This window comes from Triticum aestivum, chromosome 6D, assembly GCF_018294505.1.
Source record: "Triticum aestivum cultivar Chinese Spring chromosome 6D, IWGSC CS RefSeq v2.1, whole genome shotgun sequence".
NCBI lineage: Eukaryota > Viridiplantae > Streptophyta > Magnoliopsida > Poales > Poaceae > Triticum > Triticum aestivum.
The window spans coordinates 459,862,998-459,876,562 of NC_057811.1; the positions used below are offsets into that span (position 1 = coordinate 459,862,998).

The following is a 13,565-nucleotide window of genomic DNA, read 5'->3' on the forward strand; positions in this document are numbered from 1 at the left end:
AGATTCATCGTGGTCCCAACATATCCCACTATGACTCTTAGTACCATACTCTACTTGGACCAGATCCAAGTCCAGGTCGGATGACATCCGACATGCAAAGTCGGACCCGTCCTTGTAGGTTCCTTCCATTAAGCGTGCGACCCCTTAGGTTCAAGTCGACATGGTCGCAGGCTGGATCACATCTAACTTGCTCTGTTGGTAGTGGCTTCTAGCAAAACGTGCCAACCTCCAAGTGAAATATGAAGCTAGATTGGCGAACTTTTACAACATATCACACTTCTATTCCTTTTGCCTCATGACATATGTTGACAGGCTCAAGGGGAATCGTTCAACCTTGTTACGACCTGACCTCTTTCCCGTCTTGTGATGCCGATCTCAAAATCGGATTAACTCATAATCCTTGTCGCATGGTCATGCTTATTCATGTCAGATCACACGAGGGGCCAGAGTATATCTGTGCAGATTGAAGGGGCAAATCCCTTCTTGCTCGACCATGTCTCGTGGCATGGATACAGGCAAGTCTGAAATCAACCTTTATAACTATCTTGTTACGAAGTAGCATTTGATTGGCCCAAAGCAGGCCAGTCACCATCCTGAGTCCATGCGTCGACCACGGGTCTAGGACAGAAAACGCATCTCGTACTAAAAACTAACAAATGGCATGTCACTACGTCTCATGGTTGGGTCTGTCCAGATTGATACTCATCTGAGGCCCCTCCTAGTCTCTCGTAGCCAACCTTAGATCTGATCATGTTCATGCAATCCGGCTAGCATCAAGTGCTATATGGCTAGTGAGACTAAGCCATCCACCATGTTGCATGTCAGTCTACTTTGATGTGAGTCCACACATCTCTCTCCGACCAGGGACTATTTAGAACGTATCATAGAAGTCATATACTTGCCGACATGCATCATTGATATCGTCCAAGGACTTTATTGATTCATGAACACATTAGGAAATACCATCATACATGATTGCATCTAGGGCATATCTCTAACATGCGGCACCACAGGTGGCTTTTGTTGCACCCTTGCAGCACTGCTCAACCACCCTTGCAGCAACAGTTGTCCACCCTTGTAGCAACACATGTCTCTCTCTTGGAGTGTGGGTGACCCCACCCAGTAGTAGCGGTGCTCATGCTCTGCAAAACTGCTTCCTGTCGGCAAAAATGGCTCATGACAGTTTTCGACCGTCACCCGGTCCATCACTAAAGCGTCATAAAATGCTGACGGCACCACTTTTTTCATCACCTAAGATTGCATCTTTTCAGTGACGGTTCTGGTTTTGTCATTGAGGTATGTTGACATTAATTATCAAAATCCATCTAAGGGGGTTAAGACGCACTCTTAATACTCACTCTCTAATCCCACATAACATCGCAAATGCGTAAAAACATATAAATTATTACCTGATAAATGAAAGTCTAGAACTGTTATCGTGCTTGTTGTTCGCTTGCAACATGAAAATTACGCTGACATAACGTTGCAATTGGTGGCGATGGTCAAAAAACGCTGAAACAAAACAATATTATATCTTGGGGGGATTTAAAAAATTTGACGTGAGATTTTTAAGCATGACAAAACAAATGTTTTGTATGGCAATTTATGTTGTCGTGTGGATGATAATTTTTTTTAGCAAGCACCACAAATCCTGGCAATTTTTTTTGAGACAAATCAGTTGTTTAAATTTAATTTAATAATTAAAGTCAATGATGTCAGCATCAGGTGGAAGATTATGCATGCATATACGGGCATCTCCAAGGCGGTGCATCAAAACGTCCCTAAATGTCTGCACCGTGTGGTCAAGGCACTTTTTGCCTTCCAAACTCATGCATCAAACGACCACGGAACATTTTGGATGTCTGAATTCCCACAAACGCGAATCAAACCTCGTGGAGCTTTGGGTGTCTGGACAGTCCACTTGGTCCATTGTCAGTTGGACCATATGTCCTCACAACCCATATGTTTTTTCTCTAGGTCCGTCTGGCCCACCGTACTGTCCTGATTTCATGCATTTTTTATGCACTAATCAATGTGTACGTGCAATGCACGTTAATTTAGAAGTATATTAAGTGTATGCGAATATTAAGTAGTATATTATTTGCGTGTTATTATGTGATTAGAACTATATTTGGCATGAAATTAACTGCACGCTAAACGTGTTGAGCGCTCGACATTGAAGCAGTCTAGATCGTTGGATTGACATGATTTGATGGCCGAGATTAATTGGATCTGCCCCTTTGGGTCTTTTTATATTGGTATAGATACACTGTGCGATGGCCAGCCCCTCTACTGTTGTTTTCTGCTACACATCCAGACGTGTCTGTGGACATTTTGTGTGTTCGTTTTTGCTACAACATTAGAAATGCCCTAACTCCTCTCTCTATAGAGCAAAATCCCATTAAACAGTCGTAGCACCTTAAGACTAATTGGCCGAAATATGCTAGTTAGAGTTTTTGAATACTCTTTATCTTATTGGTAAACTTTGGATTCCCTTAGAGCATGGCTAATAGTATAGCCAGCCAATGGCTATATGAAACTGTCATGTCATCTATATCCACCATATATAGTCACTCGTAGAGTAATACTCCCTACGTTCCTTTATATAAGGTGTATATGTTTTTTGATAAAATTTCACAATGTAAGATGCATTTCTTCTATTTTCTCATAATCCCTTCTTTAGCCCTCTAGAATAAAGGAAAGAATCTCTCTTCTCATTGCATGTACTTTTTTCTAGAAAAAGAAGGAAAGTATCTCTCCCCTGATTGTCAGTATCTTTTCATTTCATAGCCTAACTGATTTAGTTACCACTGACCAACAAATTTGTCAAGGGTAATTTTGTCTTAAATTAGCTAGAATTTGTTGCCTTGGTCACCGTGCCCAAAAAAATACATCTTAGATAAAGGAATGAAGGGAGTATGAGCTATAAGGTTGGCTATACATTACCCGCAAAAAAGATTGGCTATACATTAATACTATTTTCTAACTCTTATCTTTTCATATATCTCTCCTCCAGCCACATAGGCAAAAGCGTCATGTAAGCGGGCTATAAACCTGCTATTGTACTTGCTCTTACGTGTTTGAGTCGAGAATCAGTGAACCCCCGGAACGTCAACCAACCACTAACTGAAAAAATGGGGCTTTAGGGCATCTTCAATGCTGACCCACGAATTTCCTCCCGCATCCGTCCGTGGACAGGGGGACCAGTCCGCGAACACGAATGTGATAGCCAGCTATCCAACGCTACCCGCATATATTTGAAACCGCATTTCAACAAATCACACGAAATTCATGCAAACCCGACGGAATTCATCAATCGGATATAAAATAGCACAAATCATCCATACATAGCATGCAAATAAGACTAGTACAACAATAGTTCCAATTCAGCGAGATTAACCGGATGTTTAACAAGTTTTTCGTGAACGGACCATGTCGTATCACAGATACTGCCCCTTCAGCTTCATCCAACAGTGTATGTACCTAAATGGTCTTCTCTCTATCCCGTGGTACATCACGGCAGCGCGTACGGGATACACAATGTGTAGAGCAACATTAAGTGAATGAATGATTCAATCGTCAAGTTGAGCAAGAAGAAGCAAAACTTATGATCTCCTCCGTTGCCGCGCGCAATGACCACCTTGCCTCCAGCCAAGCAATCGTGTCACAAAACTTGGTGATGAGGATCTGGATGGCTTATCATCGATACGATAACTACCTCACATTGCATTGTTGGATGATGTGCATGTCGTAAGGCGCAATGTGCTTTTGTGCATGAAATGAATCATAGACGCGCTGCCAGAAGAGCCCCTTCTGTATTGGCGAATACAGCCAACCACTCATCACACAACAACTCATCATCCATGCTCGAGTACCCTGCCATCCTTCGTACTCTAAAAAAATGACATGGCATTCAAAAATTAGCTCAATGGCATTTGACAGAACACCTACCGGGCGTGGTGTCCGCCATGGACGTCGTCGACAAGGGATGAGGAGTGTACCTGTCTATGGACGGGTCCTGGGTGGACGAACCTGTCGTAAAAGGTGAGCGGGCGCGCCATTACTGGTTGCGGAGGTCCGGCAACGCCTGCGTGGCGGCCAGAGAAGTACAGCGGCGACAGCGGAGGAGGAGGGTGAGGATGCAAAGCAAGGGGAAAAGGGCCCGATAGGAAGAAAATGGGTCCGGGAGAGAGGATTCAGTGGGCCGGGGGTGTCGGAGTTCTACGTGGTTGCTCTCTTGACTCCTGCAAAGCCCCCCCCCCCCCTCCCAATTTGCTTCCAATTTGCGAGGGGGGGGGGGAGGGTGACGCGGACTGATACACAGGACCGCGTTGGATGGCAGAACACGTGCAGACCGCATAGTCCGGACATACATAGGCGGTTTGAGGATCGGCATTGGAGGTGCCCTTAGCTTCCACATTCCAAACGATGGTTTAAATTTGAAGAGTGTGTATTAAATTTGTTAAGCTGAATCTTAGTTAAAAGATGATACTGATATGCATTTGCTTTTGCTATTCAGTAGAACTGAGTTTTTCTTGCTAGTTATGCACTTATGAACTTATCCAACGTTTGGAGCAGAGTAACAAGGACCAAAACTCGAACCGGGAACTATAGTGCAACAACCATATTAAGAAAACAATCTTTCAACCAGTAGAAGTACAACGAATAGCATGACCAAGTCCTAGCCAATGGTGCATTGGCATATGAGTTGATTTGATTGATTCTCATCGTTGCCACTGCACACAACTTGCAGCATCGTCCCTTGATTTCTCCGGCTACATACACGGAATGCATGTCCATCTTTCTGATGATTGAAACGCAAACGTGTTGGGACTTATTAAACCAGTGAGTTTGACACTTCCAACGTACGGATGAACCACAAAGAAACAAAGGGCACTGCGTTCTAGGAACCGCGGATTAACTGCAAATTGCAACATCTTGTATTAAGAAAGGAGTTCGTTATACTTGTATTATTAGCTTAAACGCAAGCAATAGTAGGACTGAGCTCCTACGTAGGAGTATGACCAAGCCCCAGTCCAGCCAACATGGCTGTTGCAGAGTTGACTGCCACCTTATATAAACGGCTTGGAAGCAGACAGGCTCTGCATCACAACTTCAACTTCAGGAAGCGTCTTTCTCTGCACACACAAGAGTCTGCGCCCACCCCAAGTTCACGGCTAGCTCACAAATCACAATGTCCAAGGTAATTAGTGATCATGTTCTTCCGTTTCGCTTACATGTCTAAAGGTGTACACTTGTACTTAATGCTTGTGTTTTCACATTTGAATGACCTGCAGAAGATCGTGATCAGAGCTGATCTCATCGGCGAGAAGTGCAAGAGCAAGATCATGTCAATTGTTGCCAAGCTCGAGGGTACCTATCTTCCTTCCAAGTTCCAACCCACACTATCTTCTTCTTTACCAAATGTGTAACTTCCAGGGATCAAGTCCATGGACATTGACCAGGACAAGTGCACGCTTACGGTGGTAGGCACCCGTCGACCCGGTGCGCGTCGTGCAGAAGCTCAGGAAGTCGTGCTTCGCCGCGACCGTCGTCAGCATGGACGACGACAAGCCCAAGGAGAAGAAGAGCCCCTGCTAGGAGGCCTGCGAGAAGGCCTGGAAGGAGAAGTGCGAGAAGGCTTGCAAGGAGCCGTGCTGCGACGACTGCGAGAAGGGGACACCGTCGTACCGCTGCACGCCGGGCTGCTACTCCAGCCCCTGCGGCCTGCCCAGCTGCCACTACTACAGCAATGGCTACGGCTACGGCCCGCCGCCACTGGGATACGCCTGCTATGAGGAGCGGTCACGCGGAGGCGGAGGCGGAGGAGAATGCGGCATCCAGTAAGCCGGTGGGTTCATCGTCGTCCCTCGTGCAAGAGGAGTAAGATTCTGCAGGAGTGTGTATGGCCGTGTCGTTGGAGTTCTCTTTTCGTACAGTGATGATTCCTTTTCCTCTGTGACATGACGGCTTACTTCCGGTTTGATGCTTCAGTCTGTCTATACTAGTAGTAGTGTATAAGTATAATAAAAGCCCATGTCGGCCAGCATTTCTATTTGTAGATATTGATGGCTACCTTGTGAATTTATATTGGTGGTTCAAAGTTCATTCCGCCTATGCGAAAGGGCGATCAAAAGGAACTTATTTAAAATGTGTGCAGTGTGCAGTGTGCAGTCTGTCAACGGCTTAATCCAAACAGAATTGACTCAAACTGGATGACAGGAGAACTACCACAGAAGATGGATGCATTGGTAAAACAAAATCACACGAGTTTGAAGGATCATTGATTCGGCGTGTTCCAGGCAGCACATGTATTACTATTACTGTTTTCAGTTTCATCTCTCTTCTCATTCTTTTGTCATTACAAATTAAGGACAGTATAACCGCATCTAATCCCTGCCCTCACAGCGATTTGCGATTTCGGCCGTCCGTTTTCGTGATCAGAGGGTTTCTAGCCGTCAGATATCCTACGTACACCAATCTGTTTCGCATTATGTCAAGTAATACCGCCAACCTCTCGGCGGATCCAAGGTCCGCCGCCGCCACCGGCTCGCAGGTCATTCACCGTGACGACGTCCGATGCTTCTCCCAACCCCGCCCCTTTTCTCAATCGGCAATGGTCTGGTCTGCTCCACCGTGCCGGAGGAGGACCCGTCACCGTTGGGCCCATCCCATCCCAACTTCTCCTTGAGCGAGGAGAGAGGCAGAGCAACAGAACCAGAGCGGTGACCTATCCCCAGCTCTACGCAGGTGTGTGCGGCTCACCCTCCACTGATTCCAATTCCATGCACTGGATTTCCTCACCGAGCTACACATATGCAGTAATTTCCTGCCTCTTTTTGTGTCCGTTCCGTACCTTTGGGCTCAAACTTCGAACTGATAGCGCATCCATAAAGATCCCAAATTATTTGGTTCAAGTCAATTTGAAGAATTGTCTAGCTAATGGTATTATTTTGTTATTCTGTTGCCTTGGATTAGGTTGGTTTTTTGGGGTCGGTGGTCGAGCCCGTGGAGCTGTTCAAGCACGCAACATCCTATGTCTGGCACTGATGCGCCCCAGGCAGACTACGTCGACTCTCCCCGGCACACCGGAAGGACGGCCGGCTCGCTGTGTGTCTTACGGTATTTTATTCTTTCATGGTGTTCGATCCATAAGCATGGCCGTGTCTAATACAACGTGTTCATTTACTCAAGCGATCACTTCTTTCTCTGAAGAAATAGTTGCTACTATTTTTTTCTCCTTTAAATATTCTTGTTTATTTTGTCACTCCTACATGCACATACTACTAAGAGATTATGCATGAGATGTGACCAATCTTACCCTCATTGATTTTTTTTTCTATCAATCAGGTGACCACTTTGTACAATCTGAAAGGCAAAATGGAGCTATACCCCCTCTGCCTTCCATCGCGACCTCTTGATGTTTGTCAACCATGTTCGCTGCTTTGTTCTGTGTTAGTTAGCGATCCTTCTTCGTCCATGTGATACCGTAGATGTTCCCATATCAAGCCCAGCTGACTTACTGTTGCTTGTTTCAGGGGTTGTGCCTGTTTGTTTGGAATTTCTGTATTGGAATTTGGAATTGCTTGGAAGGTGTGCCTGACCCAGAACTGGGATCATGGCTGCTATAGAGGTACGACTGTTGGAATATCTGTATTCGAATTGCTCAGAAGGTGTTCCTACTTTGAACACAAATGTGTTTTGACTCCTGCAGGACTTATGTTTGATGTACAATATCCAAGAGGCACAAGAGCTGCGAGAGTTCACATTCAGGTCTGTTGCTTTGCTTCTCCTTGTCTACCACTGTGGTGCTGTCACCGCTTCATTTGGTTTGATACGAGTTGTGATTTTCATTATGAATATGCACTTTTGTGGATGCTTTGAGCGGTCCATATGTTGTTACAGTTTGCCACTTCATGTTACAAGTTGTTTCAGAGACAGGTCCATCAATTTATTTCCAGTTCAGATTACTGCCTTTTGCATGTGTTGTGTTTATAATTTGGCAAACAGGACAATAGGTTAGTGATATATGACGTTTTTTTGTGGTAGATGACTAATTATAAATATATGACTAGCTTCTACCAGAACAACCATAAGAATTAGACAAAAAAGTTAGCATCTCCTTTGCTATTAAATGTGTATTGTTTCGGTAAATTTAGTTTAGTGCAAGACTTGATATACATCTCCTGAGTATATGGATGAACTAATAGGTGATCCATGCAACTGTGTTTTGACTTATCTACTTTTAGAGTAGTAGGTCAAAGCGAGCATTTGGAGAACTTTTGAGCCATCTACTTGATGGAACATTAATTTGTTATAGGTAAATATTTTGATTTTAGAAATTTGAATGCAACCAATTATTAGTATGCTAAACTTCCTTACCTAATAAAACTAGCTGGCATGTATAAAATGGATAATACTCAGTTTTGGGGCCCGGTGTATCATGTGTGTTTGGAGTTTGACATTGATAGACAAGGGTGGAACGACCATGATTACTCTACTTTGTTGCTTCATCTTGCAGTACAATAATGATATGCCAAATTATTAGCATTATGATTTGGAATAAAGAATTTCTAGGTGTCATCTTTTTCTTCTTACATTAGTATGTGGAATAAACATACCCTTAATTCTTGAGGTACTTAGATGAATGGTTGTTCAAATTGTATGGTCCTTCCATTTCTAGAATTATATATTCCGTGCATTTTCTTTTGGAATAAAAAGCGCTTACATTTTATGTGCTTTCTTGCCAGATGGATCCTCCTTCTGTATATGCTTGTCTTATTCGGAACCTCTACAGCGGTTTGTCATGAGCATAGGGCATTGCTGCATCTTATCTGGATGTGTACAAAATTATCACAATATTACGCTTTATGTTGCATCTTTAATTTAGTACAGTTTAGTCCTCACATATGTTTTCTCCTTGTTCATCAAATTTGATGAGAGATTGATACTGCTGTGACCATAAGTGTCGGTGATTTCTGTACATGCACGGAGCCAACTAATGTTGACATTGATTTTGTAGCTTCTTCCTTGGTAAGAATAATGTATGCTCATCTTTGCATAGTTTCTGTATAGTTAATTAAGTTTGTAATGTACATGATCAAGTGAGGCCACATGGCTCACCAAATAGTATTTGTAGTGTCTTGGACTTTTATTTATACAACATTTGTGTTGATCTAAAGTTCTAAACAGAATGGTCATGGTTGCAATTTGGTTCCGTATATGTAGTACTTCCACCTATCGTTTTTCCTATACAAATATACAGGGGCCAAGCATTGGGAGTATCCAATGCACCAACGTTTGAAGGAGCTCATCCATCCACTGAGAGCATTGCAACTTCCACATGTCCTTGATTAATCCATCTGCTTTAGTCGCACCAGATACTCTATCCTTTAATTGTATTGCCGATATCACTTGTATATATGTAAGTAAGAGAAAATAGGACTTTGTAAGGATGCCACACTATTTTTTTTTACGTGTATTGCTGAGAAGCTCTGTCAAGATTAGTATAGTCATTAGTTTCATGGAGCGCCATTTGTTTTCCCTTTCCGTGTACGAACACCTCTTGGCACATTCATGATCCAATTAATGAGATGCTAGAAAAGACTTACTAGACATGGAACTAAGAGGATGGTCAATATGACACGAAAAATATGCAAGATGGTAGTTACTCCCTTTGATCCAAAAAAAAGTGTTTTGGCTTTAGTTCAGAGTTGGAACTAAAGCCAAAACACTTTTTTTTGGATCAGAGAGTGTATATAAAATGATAAATATTAGTGTAGATTCAGAAAAAAATTCACAGAAAATAGGAATTACCACTCTATTGGGAAAATGGACGGGCGCAGCAAAGCGTGCCAATCATGATCTAGTGTAGAATTATGACTTGCGGGCCGTAAATCTCCAGATTCAAAACCCTTCACTGCATTTCTTATACGACTGATCACATCAGAGAATAATGTGAGCTACAAGTGATAACAAACTTTGTTCATCATCCCATCTACAGATCAAAGTTCATCTCTAAACTTATGATGACAACTACATGCAACTAAGCGACCCAAGTGGGCAAGCCTATAATGAGAAGAACACCACCAACTCTGTATGTATGCCTTTTCCAATGCCGCATTGACAGTAAACAAATACTCACTACTCTTTAAAGAAAAATGTTACCTCCGAATCGGAGAGTTTTACAGCACAATATAAGGTAATCAACTTCCTGATGACCCGAGTTCTTGTAGCAGCGTCATGACCTGCTCCCGGACAAGCTCAAGCCTCTTGAGGTAGACCTCCAGCTCAAGAATCTGCTGCTGCCTCCACTTCTCATCACCGGGCACCCGAGGGCTCAGTCCAAGCCCCCGAATCCCATGCCCAAGCCCAATCCTAGTCCGGTCTGCCCAGGAACAGCAACCGAGTTGATGAGCTCCTTCAGCAGCAGCGGTGACAGGATGCTTCGGACATCAGCTTCAGTGGGGCCATTGGCTGTCAGCGGATAAGGAGGCAATGGTGCTGCCGGCACTGAAGGTGGTTGTGCAATCACCGGCACGGAACTCTCGAACGCCGCGATAGCTGGCTCATGAGCTGCATCGGTCAACATCGGAGCAGGCGTTGCAGGGAATGTGGGCGCCTCAATCTCCTGCGCCGTCCTCTTCCTTCCACGCCGCGAGCCCCTGCCCCGAGGGGTGTGCGCAGACACACCTCCGCCGCCACCCTCCTCGACCGCAGCAGGCGGCTCTGTGGAGGCAGCCGCCGCGGCGGCGGCGGTTGCTGCTGCGACTGATGCTGCTTCTGCGGGGTTGATGTCGTCCTCGTCCGAGGCATCGCCCCCGGCGCCGTGGCGCTTGAAAGCCGGGCACCAGATGTGGCGCGCGACATCGTAGATGGCGCCCTCGTGCGAGCTCTTGAAGGCGAAGGCGGCGCCCTGCGCGGCCAAGCGAGTGGCGCAGACGCGATACTTCTTCTTGAGGCGGTGCAGCTTCTCGATGAGCTAGTTCTTGGAGAAGTCGAAGGAGAGCTTCCGGCGGATCTCCTCGTAGAAGGGGCCCGTGTCGTACTGGTGCGACGCGAAGGCGGTGCCCCGGCGCGACGTGAACTCCAGCAGGATGAGCAGCTCCTCCTCGTCCGTGCATAGCCGCTGGAACAGCCGCCTCGAGTCCTCCGCCGCCACCGCGGCACTCGGCGGAGGCGGCGGAACTGGACCGGCTGGTTCGGGGAAGGCAGCGACAGCGGGGGCTGAAGGAGGCGGGGTCGGGCAGTCGGGAAGCGGGGTCTCCTGGGCAGCGGGTAGGTGGGAGTTGTTGGAGGCGTCGCTGTCGGTGCCCTCCTCGTCTTGGTCGGCGGAGGAGGAGGAGGAGCGTGAGGGTGCGGCGGAGGCGGGGTCATCGACCATAGTGGTGGGAGGGGGATTAGGGGTTCGGGTGCAGTCGAATCGGGAACCGGATACGGCGGATAGGAGGACCTGGCGGGCAGGAGGAGTGGCTACGCTTTCTTTCCTTTTTTTCTCGAGCGGAGCGGCTGCCTTTTGGGGTCCGTTGCCCCGCTGACGCGTGGATCCCAGTAGAAATACACTGGACCTAGCTGGGAGCGTGTCGCGTCCGATCCAGGATTAGCCACGTGACTGCTGAGGTACCTACGGAGGAATGAGGCGGGGGAAGCGTGACGTCGTTGGGAAGGAATAATGGAGTGCATGGCCCCTGGGTCTGCGGTGAAATGGTCCCATGTGTGAATGAGAATCCAGTCCAATAGCCCACGTCAACACGTAGAGAGCAGCAGGGCCCAGGTTCGAGCCAGTCAGCCAGCGAGGAGCGACGGGCTGAGCACAAACAGAGGAGAAGAGAACTAGGTCGCTCCGTCGTGCCGCCCACCGCGTCCTCCGATCCGTCATTGCCGGGCGCCAGGCGCTATATCCGCTGCGGCCGATCGGGGCGTCGAGCACGTCGACGCGTGCCCCGCCGTCTCGTCACTTGGCTTCTATCAACGGTAGTTTCCCCAAGACCCCCAATCGCTACGGAGATAAAAGATGAGGAGATTAATATACTGTGCTGCTCTTGTACTGATAAGGAGTACTTTGCTGGTCAGTAGGCATTGTGTTCACATTATTATAGTAACAATTGTGCAGTCCAGCCATGTTTACTTTTGGGAATAGCATAAGCGCTTACTTCTTGACCCTGGGTTTTTATTCCCAATTTGATGTAGCCCTTGGATTTGAGAGGCAAATTTAACACTGCCATAGACGTTGGAATCTGCTTTTTTTTTGTTTCCAAAATCCACTCAAATGTACGAGTGTACTGCTGAAAGTTATGCTTTAGTTCATCACTTTCGTGGTCTTGCTGATTGTTATTTGCATATAGTCTCATTGCACAATTATATTAAGCTATCCGGGATTCATCTTTTGTTTGTTTGCTGTCATCTGTCCTATAGACTAGGATCGTTGCAATACTTGTTAAATGTTGATTTGTTTTTGCACTAAGAATCTCTGTATCATTCATCACTTTTAACTAGTGCGATAAATATGGTATTTGCTCTCAGCATAACAAAAATTGACATAGTTTTTGTTTGCAAGTTTGGTTCCTCACTTTAATTACTGTATTATTTATCATATGCACACGCCTACTCATAATGCAAGAGGAGAAACATCCAGGCTGTTTCCTTCTGCTATTATTGAAGCCTCGGTAGCTTGCTTGGAGTGTTCTAGGTGGTATTTTGTTCTGTAAAGCGAACTACTGAATCCAAAATTTTCTTTTTTCTTTGAGATATCCTGGTCGATCCATAAGTTTGTTGCACATTGATTTAATTGCTTTCCCGATAGCTGCTTGTTCTTCCATGGCACTGTTGGGGGGGGGGGGGGGGGGTCAACTGAAACCTCACGCCCCGCTTGAAGTCCACCCCTGCTTGTTGTGTTAGTGCGTGAATATCTCACTCGGGCAATAGGACGAATATCTGGTGGGTGGGTGGTCTTGGCATGTCGATGGCAGGGGCCAGGTTGTAGGGTTGACATCTCTGTTGTTTCAGTGATCTTGGTTCACCCGCATTAGATTATGATAAAGTTATAAATCTCTGTTGTTTGCCTAATCGCGTTAACTATGCAACTTCCAACATACAGTGCCCAAAGGAATCCGACATCGTGAAGTACCACTACCACTAATCCTAGCGCAATACATGGTGTCTATGAGTCTATCAATAGAATGGAGAATTGTGGGTTGAACATAACAACCAAAATAGTGTAGGTATTACTTAGTTGTGAATATGGTAAAAAGGCAAAATGTCTTCGATTTGCATACTATTGTACTAAATATGTGTTTTGACCAGGACAAATTATGCATCATACATCTCATTTGTCAAATCTACAGTTCTACAATTTGATATTGTTCTATAATTGCCAATTTTCGCTATCACGGTATTCTTTTTTCTTCTGCTTTAACCTGTTCGCCTCGCTGTGTTCTCTAATCTCTACTAGTCCTCCCTGATAACTAATGTGGTGATACGATGCTGTTTCTCTTCAAAATCACTTCTTAATCACATGTAGTCGTATGGATGATCACATATTTGGTAAGAAATTTATTCTCTAGAAT

General features: G+C 45.5%; 2 pseudogenes; one reads left to right on the forward strand and one right to left on the reverse strand.

Moving 5' to 3' along the window:
- Positions 1-5,194: 5,194 nt before the first annotated feature.
- LOC123142702 (uncharacterized) lies at positions 5,195-8,810 on the forward strand (annotated as a pseudogene).
- A 974-nt stretch (positions 8,811-9,784) lies between these two features.
- LOC123141996 (probable transcription factor At3g04930) lies at positions 9,785-11,447 on the reverse strand (annotated as a pseudogene).
- Positions 11,448-13,565: the final 2,118 nt, after the last annotated feature.